The following is a 9,698-nucleotide window of genomic DNA, read 5'->3' as shown; positions in this document are numbered from 1 at the left end:
AGAGTGTGGGCATTGCATTGATCCTCACAGACACGGGGGAGTCTGGGGGGTCGCTCTGAACTCTGGCCCCAGCCGGTCCCTCTGCACAGCCCGGGTCCCATTCTCACGGTCCCCGTCCCCTTCCCTACACACCCTGTCCCATTCCCACAGCTCCTGTCTCCTCACCAAACCCCTGTCCCCTCCCGAAACCCCTGTCATCCCCCCCAGCCCCTGTCCCCTCACACTGTCCTTGTTCCCTCTCCAAGTCCCTGTCCCCTCCCAGCACTGTCCCCTCCCCAAACCCCTGTCCCCCTCACACAGCCCCTGTCCCCTCACACAGTCCCTGTCCCCTCACACAGTCCCCGTCCCCTCACACAGCCCCCGTCCCCTCACACAGTCCCTGTCCCCCTCACACAGCCCCTGTCCCCTCACACAGCCCCTGTCCCCTCACACAGTCCCTGTCCCCTCACACAGCCCCTGTCCCCTCACACAGTCCCTGTCCCCCTCACACAGCCCCTGTCCCCTCACACAGCCCCTGTCCCCTCACACAGTCCCTGTCCCCCTCACACAGCCCCTGTCCCCTCACACAGCCCCTGTCCCCTCACACAGTCCCTGTCCCCTCACACAGCCCCCGTCTCCTCACACAGTCCCTGTCCCCTCACACAGTCCCCGTCTCCTCACACAGTCCCTGTCCCCTCACACAGTCCCTGTCCCCTCACACAGCCCCCGTCTCCTCACACAGCCCCTGTCCCCCTCACACAGCCCCTGTCCCTCTCACACAGGCCCTGTCCCTTCACACAGTCCCTGTCCCCTCACACAGCCCCTGTCCCTCTCACACAGCCCCTGTCCCTTCACACAGGCCTTGTCTCCTCACACAGCCCCTGTCCCCTCCCAGCCCTGTCCCCTCACACAGTCTCCCTGTCCCCTCCCAGCCCTGTCCCTTCACACAGTCCCTGTCCCCTCCCAGCCCCTGTCCCCCTCACACAGTCCCTGTCCCCCTCACACAGTCCCTGTCCCCTCACACAGTCCCTGTCCCCTCAGCGCAGTCCCTGTCCCCTCACACAGTCCCTGTCCCTTCACACAGGCCTTGTCCCCTCACACAGTCTCCCTGTCCCCCTCACACAGTCCCTGTCCCCCTCACACAGCCCCTGTCCCCTCACACAGTCCCTGTCCCCTCACACAGTCCCTGTCCCCTCACACAGTCCCTGTTCCCTCCCAGCCCTATCCCCCTCACACAGTCCCCGTCCCTTCACACAGTCCCTGTCCCCTCCCAGCCCCTGTCCCCCTCACACAGCCCCTGTCCCCTCACACAGTCCCTGTCCCCTCACACAGTCCCCGTCCCTTCACACAGTCCCTGTCCCCTCCCAGCCCTGTCTCCTCACACAGTCCCTGTCCCCTCACACAGTCCCTGTCCCCCTCACACAGTCCCTGTCCCCTCCCAGCACTGTCCCCTCCCCTCGGGGCTGCGCTGTCATTACCGAGTCCGAGCAGTGCCCGGGCTCCGTGCAGAGCCCCGAGCGGGCCGTGCCCGCAAGGGCAGCAGAAACACGAGCTGATTTTCTTCCATCCCCAGCCCGGCAAAGAAACGGCGGAGGAGCAACAAAGGATGAATTTTGCCTCGCGCAGCCGCCGGAGCCCGGCGAGCCCCAGATGTTCAGGAGGAAAAAAGGCGCTTTCAGAGCCTCCAACAAAGGCACAGAGCCGCTTTTCAGGGCTCGGGGATGTGGGGAGCCAGCTGGGAGCTCCAAGGTGTGCTGGGACCCGGGGAACGGAGCTCTGAGGTGCTCTCACCAAGCTAAATCATCAAGGGACAGGTTTGGGGTTTGATCCTTCCTGCTTTGGCTCGGGAGCAAGGAGGAATGGAGAGAACATCCCTGAGTGAGAAGGGATGGAGTGAGCATCCCTGAGTGAGGAGGGATGGAGAGAACATCCCTGAGTGAGGAGGGGTGGAACAAACATCCCTGAGCAAGGAGGGGTGGAGAGAACATCCCTGAGTGAGAAGGGATGGAGTGAGCATCCCTGAGTGAGGAGGGATGGAGAGAACATCCCTGAGCAAGGAGGGGTGGAACAAACATCCCTGAGCAAGGAGGGATGGAGAGAACTGTTGTGGTGTTGTGAGGGTCCCCATGATGAGGTGAGAGGTGAGAATTTGACTCCAAGTTCTGAGAAGACTGATTTATTATTTTATGATATTATATTAAAGAAATTATATACTAAAACTATACTAAAGAAAGAGAAAGGATACATCAGAAGGTTAGAAAAGAATGAATAATAAAAACCCGTGACTCCTCAGAGTCCAACACAGCTGGCTGTGATTGATCATTAAGAAAAAACAATTCACATGGAACCAATGAAAGAATCACCTACCACATTCCAAAGCAGCAAAACACAAGGAGAAACACCAGATAATTATTATTTACATTTTTCTCTGAGGCTTCTCAGCTTCCTAGGAGAAGAAATCCTGGCAAAGGGGTTTTTCAGAAAACATCATGGTGACAGAGAACATCCCTGAGCAAGGAGGGATGGAACAGACATCCCTGAGCAAACAGGAATGGAGTGAACATCCCTGAGCAAGCAGGGATGGCTCTCCAGGGATCCCAGCCAGATGTGACAACCCCAAGGACATCCTCCTAAAACCACATCACTCATGTCATGATATGGGTTGGGTGTCCCCGAAGTCCCCAGCCCTTCATCCCCAGAGAAATGCTCTTTTCAGGGCTCCCATCATCTCTGGTCCTGGCTGGAAGGTGACACTTGGATGGGCACTGCACGGATGTGACTCCTGCCTTGGTGACAGATCTGGGGCTTTCTCTGCTGGCTGTGGTGCAGCCACAGCACAGGCACAATTTCTCACTCTCGAGATCTCTATCTGTCTTTATCTGTATCTATAGCAAATATGTATTATATATTTTATGAAAATATAAGCAAATATAAATATAAATGTAAATATGTGGCCCCATCAGTCCCCAAGATGAGCAGCCAGGATGCCCTCGCTGGAGCACAGCAAGAGATCCAGCTCAGAATGAGCCGGGTTTAGCCCCAGAGCCTCGGGGCGGGGCTGAGGACGGGGCGGAGGCAGCTGGAGCTCGGTGCGGGCAGTGAGGGTGGATTTGGTGCCAGAGCCACCGTGGGCAGGGCAGAGGACACTGCTGGGAGCAGGGGGAGGTGGCAGCTGGCACGGATGGCAGGAGAAGCTCCAGGGTCTTCCTGCACCATTCCCTGCCCTTTGCCATGGGATTTCCCCTGTGCTGTTCCTGCCTCCGGGAGCTTTGCTCACAGCTCTGGGCTCTCCAGGATCCCCAAACTCGCCCTGCAGACCCCATCCACCCCTGAGGGCTCTGCCCTGCTCCTGCCACAGCAGCCAGGGGGGTTTGCAGGTGGAGGGGATGGGGAGGCAGCACCTGCCGGGCAGGGCAGGGCAGGGCAGGGCAGGGCAGGGAAGGGAAGGGAAGGGAAGGGAAGGGAAGGGAAGGGAAGGGAAGGGAAGGGAAGGGAAGGGAAGGGAAGGGCCTCAGGAGTGGCAGAAGGATTCACATCCCTTTGCCACCATGAGTGCAAGACCTGAGCGTGGGCTCGAGTAAATCCCTTGGTTACAGCCTGGATGGCTGCAAGAACAGGGAAAATCAGGCAAATTCCCACCTGGAACTGGCTGAGAAACCCTCCCAGCCAGCTCTGAGGTCTCTGTGATCTGTTGTCCCTCTGTGAGAGCAAAGCTTGGCTCCTGCTGACTGTAAAAGTTACAAATTGTAAAAATGGTCTGCAAGTGGAACCCCCAGACAGTGCCTCCACCACCCCAAAGCGTCACCTGGGGTCACCTCTCGGGGGGTGCTCCCTGCCCTCCTCCCTCTCCAGCCTCACAGGAGGGGCAGGGCAGCTCCAGAGGGTGGCTCAGCCCTGCTCAGCACGGATTTGGGATTTGCTGCCTCCAGATTACACCGAGGCGATTTGGCTCCCGAGCCGGGGGTACCTGAGCTCCAGCAGGAGCTGGGAGGAGCTGGGAGCTCCAGGGGGGATGAGGGAGCTGAGGGATGTGGGGCAGGGCAGAATGGGGTCGGGATAAATCATTCCTGGCCCCAGGGAGCTGCATCTCTCTCCTTTCTGCAAAAAAAACCAGTGAAACCATTGAGCTCCAGCTGCTCCCCAGGCAGCTCCTTCGGGCTGGGAGGGCCAGGAGTGACAGGAGGTGTCCAGGCTGTGCCCAGGGTGGGCTGCAGCAGGAGGGAGAAGCAGCAGCCCCAGGCACAGCCGTGGGAGCCGGGGGCAAGGAGAGGTGGAACGAAGCAGCCTCCACCTGCCCTGAGGCACAGCTGGGCCCAAAGCCCAGGTGTGTGTGGGCACAGGGACGGCAGGGATGGCACAGCTGTGCCCAAAGCCCAGGTGTGCATGGCACAGGGATGGCAGGGATGGCACAGCCCAGGTGTGTGTGAGTGGCACAGGGATGGCAGGATGCACAGCTGTGCCCAAAGCCCAGGTGTGTGTGGGCACAGGGATGGCAGGGATGGCACAGCCCAGGTGTGTGTGGGCACAGGGATGGCAGGGATGGCACAGCTGGGCCCAAAGCCCAGGTGTGTGTGGGCACAGGGATGGCAGGGATGGCACAGCCCAGGTGTGTGTGGGCACAGGGATGGCAGGGATGGCACAGCTGGGCCCAAAGCCCAGGTGTGCATGGCACAGGAATGGCAGGAGGCACAGCCCTGGTGTGTGTGGGCACAGGGATGGCAGGGATGGCACAGCCCAGGTGTGTGTGAGTGGCACAGGGATGGCAGGGATGGCACAGCAGTGCCCAAAGCCCAGGTGTGCATGGCACAGGAATGGCAGGAGGCACAGCCCGGGTGTGTGTGGCAAAGGGATGGCAGGGATGGCACAGCAGTGCCCAAAGCCCAGGTGTGCATGGCACAAGGATGGCAGGGATGGCACAGCTGTGCCCAAAGCCCAGGTGTGCATGGCACAGGGATGGCAGGAGCTCTGCTGGGCCAGGGGAGAGGGAGGAGGCACCAGGGAACCCTGGGCAGCATGGGAGGTGCTGGGGAGGGGTCTGGGGGGACCCTGGTGGCAGCAGGGGTTGGGTTTGGGAGCTGAGAGGCTCAACCTCCACCCCTCACCCTGCACTGCCCAACAAACCCTCCTGGGTTTCTGCACAATCACTCAGGCAGAGGAGAAGCAAAACATTTCAAGCACCAAACTTCTGTCCTTGAAGCTCCTTCCAGCTTGGCCAGGAGTGGGCACATGGAGTGGACACATGGAGCGGACAGGGGGGTCCCCTTGTCCCTCTCTGCCCTGGGACAGAGCCAGGCCTGCCTGGGCCAGGGGTGTCATGCAAAAACCCCTCATTTGTGAACCTGTAATTAAGGAGTGCACAGCCTCAGGGGGCTGAATTAGGGTTACAGGCAAATGTGACGCTGCTATTTCCTAAAGTTGAGCCCAGGAGGGTGCAGCTGGCAGGGTGGTGGCCTTAGAAATGTGACAGTTTTAAGGCTGTTGATTTCTCTTAGCTGGGAACACAACAGGAAACGTCTGGAAGGTGCAGGGAGCAGATAGCTGTGCCCTGGGGAGGGCCCCAGGGCCACCCCAGCAGCACCAGCTCCTTGTCACCCTCTCCAGTGTGACAAGGACGAGAGCAATTTGGAGAAATTAAGCACCACTAAATAAGGTCTGAGGAGCTGGAAGCAAAGAGTGGGGTTGGAGACTAGGAAAACCCAGCTGCCAGAACAATACTGCAAAATTAGAGAGTCTCATAATATCCTGAGCTGAAGGGACCCCCAGGGATCACCCAGTCCAACCCCAGGCCCTGCCCAGACCCCCAACAATCCCACCCTGGGCATCCCTGGAGTGCTGTCCAAAGGCTCCTGGAGCTCTGGCAGGTTTGGGGCTGTGCCCATTCCCTGGGGAGCCTGGGCAGTGCCAGCGCCCTTGTGAGTCCCCACTCACCCCTGTGAGAGCTTTGCTGCTCTGTGACTCTGCTCCAGGAATGGTAAATATTGTCCAATATACACAGAAATTTTAATAAATAGCTCTGGCTGCAGGGGGAGGGTCCCCTGGTCTCAATGCTGTGCTCCAGCCCAGCTCGGCTCTGGAGATGTTGATAAAGAGGAAGAGTGACTTTCTGCAGAGAGAGAGAGAGTGGAAGAACAAAGGGTAATGGTCTTCAACTGAGAGTGATTGAGATTAGATATTAGGAGGAAATTCTTCCCTGGGACAGGTTCCCAGAGCAGCTGTGGCTGCCCCTGGAGCCCTGGCAGTGCCCAAGGCCAGGCTGGACATTGGGGCTGGCAGCACCTGGCACAGTGGGAGGTGGCCCTGGGCTGCAATGAGCTGGCATTGAAGATCCCTTCCCACCCAAACCACTCTGGCATTCCCATTCTTCAATCCAGGATGGAAACCAGCAGCAAAAACCATTGCAGCAAATGGAGAAAGGAAAGGAAAGAATGATTTCCTGCATGGTTCCAGGTGCCCCCAGTGCCATTTGCCACAGGGGTTTGTAGCCTGGCAAGGCCTGGTTGGAGAGGTTTGGGCTCTGCCAGGGTGCCCAGAGCAGCTGTGGCTGCCCCTGGAGCCCTGGCAGTGCCCAAGGCCAGGCTGGGCATTGGGGCTGGCAGCACCTGGCACAGTGGGAGGTGGCCCTGCCATGGGCCTGGATGGGCTTTGAGGTCCCTTCCAACCCAACCCATCCCAGGATTCCATGATCCTGTCAGAGCAGCAGGAGGAAGTCAGAGCATCCCTTCTCCAGCTTTCCAAAGAAGGGCTGATGCAATGCAAATGAGGAGCAGGGAGCTGGCAGAGGGAAATCACTCCCCAGAAATGCAATCACACCGTGGGGCTGTGAGAAGTCATGCGGACAGGAGGGCAGGAGGCTTCCAAAGGGCTGAGTCACGTAATTGCCTGTTGAGAAAAGCCAGCCTCCATGTCCTTAATGATAACAAACGAGCTGGAAACCTTAATCAGCCTCCTGTTCAGAGCGTTAATGACAGAATCTGGGACAAGGAACGGGGTGGGGGATGATCCCCAAGGAGGGGAGCCTCACCAGCCCCTCTGAGGAGCTGCTGTCGCTCCAACCACGGCAGCATTTGGGGACAAGGTGGCAGCAGCGGGTGGGAAATGCCCCCGGGCAGTGTCTGCCTCCCTCCCCTGGGACAGCCCCTGTGTCCCAGCCACCCCTCCTGGTGCCCACAGAGCAGGTGGGTGGGGGAAGGGTCCAGCTGGGAATTTGGGCTTGGTACCTCGGATTTTAGCTTTTTTTTTTTTTTTTTTTTCAGGTTCTGTGCTGCTTTAGTGTGTGGGTCTGGGTTTCACATTATGGGATGGTGAGCTCTGTGCACAGAGCAGGGAGACAAAACAATTCCTGCTCCACCTGGGGACCAAGGACAAATGATCCAAATCTCAGGCCCAAGAGCACAAACAACATGGGCTGGAGAGAGAAAAACAAGGATGGGACTGCATGGGCTGGGGCTGTAATTGGACAATTAACTCCAATGTGCAAATGGAGCAGAACTTACAAAAATGTGAATTCTTGTGACCAAGCTCTCTTTTGCTTCCTTCTTGGAGCCATCTGGGCAGAGCCACGACTGTGGCTCTTGTGCTGCCAGGGTGTGGCCTTTGAAGGCTCTGCAATAAATATTCACTTTATTCCCCTTAACTCCATCTGGCCTCTCTTTCAGCTCCTGAGGGCATCAGGGTGACCCCACACAGGTCCAGCCCTGGCTGTGGCCGCCTGGGGTGTTTGGAGGGACAGGTGCTGCAGGTGACATGTCCTGAGCAGGGCCAAGGCTCCTCCAGGCCCTGGAAGTGCTGCCCATGGATCCTGCAGCTCCTTCCCAGCTGGATCTCAAGCACAGGGACAGCAGGGACACCACTGCCACCTCCCCTCTGGGGTGAAGCTGCCACCACCTGAACTCTCCTGCCTGGAGCTGCTTTGAGGAGGCACAGGAATTTTCATATCCCAGCAGCTCCCAGCTCTGTGCTCCATCCCCTCAGCCCAAGCCTCCCCTGTCTGCAGGGAGCAGCTCTGGCTCCCCAGGCTCTCACCTTTTAACCCTTCAGCCTCTCTCCCTGCTCCTGTTCTCTCTGCCCAGATCCCTGCAGGGTTTGGCAGCTGCCTCAAAGGGCTGCTGGAGGGTGGGGATGTGAGCAGGGCTGTGACACGTCTCAGCAGCAAGGACTGGGGGGAAAACCCAGGTGGTTTTTAAACCAAACACGAATTTCCTTTTTCCTGGTTTAGAGCTCTGTTGGGCGTTTGTGTGGCTGCAGTTCCTGCAGGTTTCTGAACTCCATCCTCATTTTTCAGTGTGGCAGGGGGGTGCAGAGGGGCACTCGGGGGTCCCTTCCAGTGACCCTTGACCCCCTGTGCCTGCCAAAACCAAAAATCTTTTGTCTACCTGTCGGGTTCGGCTGTCTGTCTCTGCCCCGACACGGGTAGGGTGGTTCTTGGGTGGCACGCGTTTTAAAGGACAAGTCTGGACTCTTCAGCTTTTCGGTCTTCAGGTTGTTTATTATTTCTTATCTACAAAATTTTCTGTCTGCCCAACAGAGGTCTGATCTGCAAGCAGTCACAGGCACTCTGACCACCCACGGGGCGGTCATGTCTTTTTATACTAATATCTACGTACATAATATTTACCTTTATTTCCCAATGCTTTTCACCCATGTTAGCAAGTGCACCTTCACCATGAACCAATCCCCAAGTGCCAACATCACCACAGGAGATGGAGGACAAGAAGAAGAAAGAAGAAGGACGAGACACGCCCTGATCCCTCCATCTTGTCTCCATAACCCCCCTGTACCAAAAACCTTAAAGTCTATATTTCACCCTCTAAATGTGTCTCTTTTACACCTTTTACTCTAAAGTGATTCTCTTGTCCTCAAACTCTTGTCACTTCTGTGGATGGATCAAAATCAAGCCACCAGACACTTCTGGCAACATTCCAGGATTTTCGAGACCCCCAAGGGTTCTCCTGGCATCTCTGGACATTGGGAACGATGTGCTGAGATCCCACATCTACCAAGCATTTTCCTGACTAAAACATTCCTTGCTGCCTGGGCTCTGGGGAAAACCTTCTTGACCCCACAGAGTGAGAAGCCCCGTGTGTCTCTTATCCTGGATTTAGACTATTGTGGATCCCATAAATCCATCCTGGGTTTATCTCCACTTCTCCAGGGCATTTCTCACTGCCAGCCTCTGGCTGTCTCCTGCAGTGGCTCCGTGAGCTGTGACAAACTGGAGGAGGGACAGCAGAGGACATCACTGGGATCACAGGACCATGGAATGGTTTGGGTTGGAAGGGACCTCAAAGATCATCTAAATCCCACCCCTGCCATGGCAGGGCCACCTCCCACTGTGCCAGGTGCTCCAGCCTGGCCTTGGGCACTGCCAGGGCTCCAGGGGCAGCCCCAGCTGCTCTGGCAATTCCAGCCCAGCCCCTGCCCACCCTGCCAGGGAACAATTCCCAATTGCCAAGATCCCATCCAGCCCTGCCCTCTGCCACTGGCAGCCATTCCCTGCCTCCTGTCCCTCCAAGCCCCTCATTAATAATCTCTCTCCACTTTTCTTGTAGCTCCTTCAGGCACTGGAAGGTGACAATTTGGTCACAATTTGGAAGATGCTTCTCTTCCAGGCTGAACACCCCCAGGTCTCCCAGCCTTTCCTCCCAGCAGAGCTGCTCCATCCCTCTGTCCATCCTGGTGTCCTCCTCTGGACTCTGCAGTGGTCCATGCCCATCCTGTGC

Source organism: Molothrus ater, chromosome 24 (genome assembly GCF_012460135.2).
Source record: "Molothrus ater isolate BHLD 08-10-18 breed brown headed cowbird chromosome 24, BPBGC_Mater_1.1, whole genome shotgun sequence".
In the NCBI taxonomy this organism is placed as follows: domain Eukaryota; kingdom Metazoa; phylum Chordata; class Aves; order Passeriformes; family Icteridae; genus Molothrus; species Molothrus ater.
Note: the sequence above shows the minus strand (reverse complement) of the source record.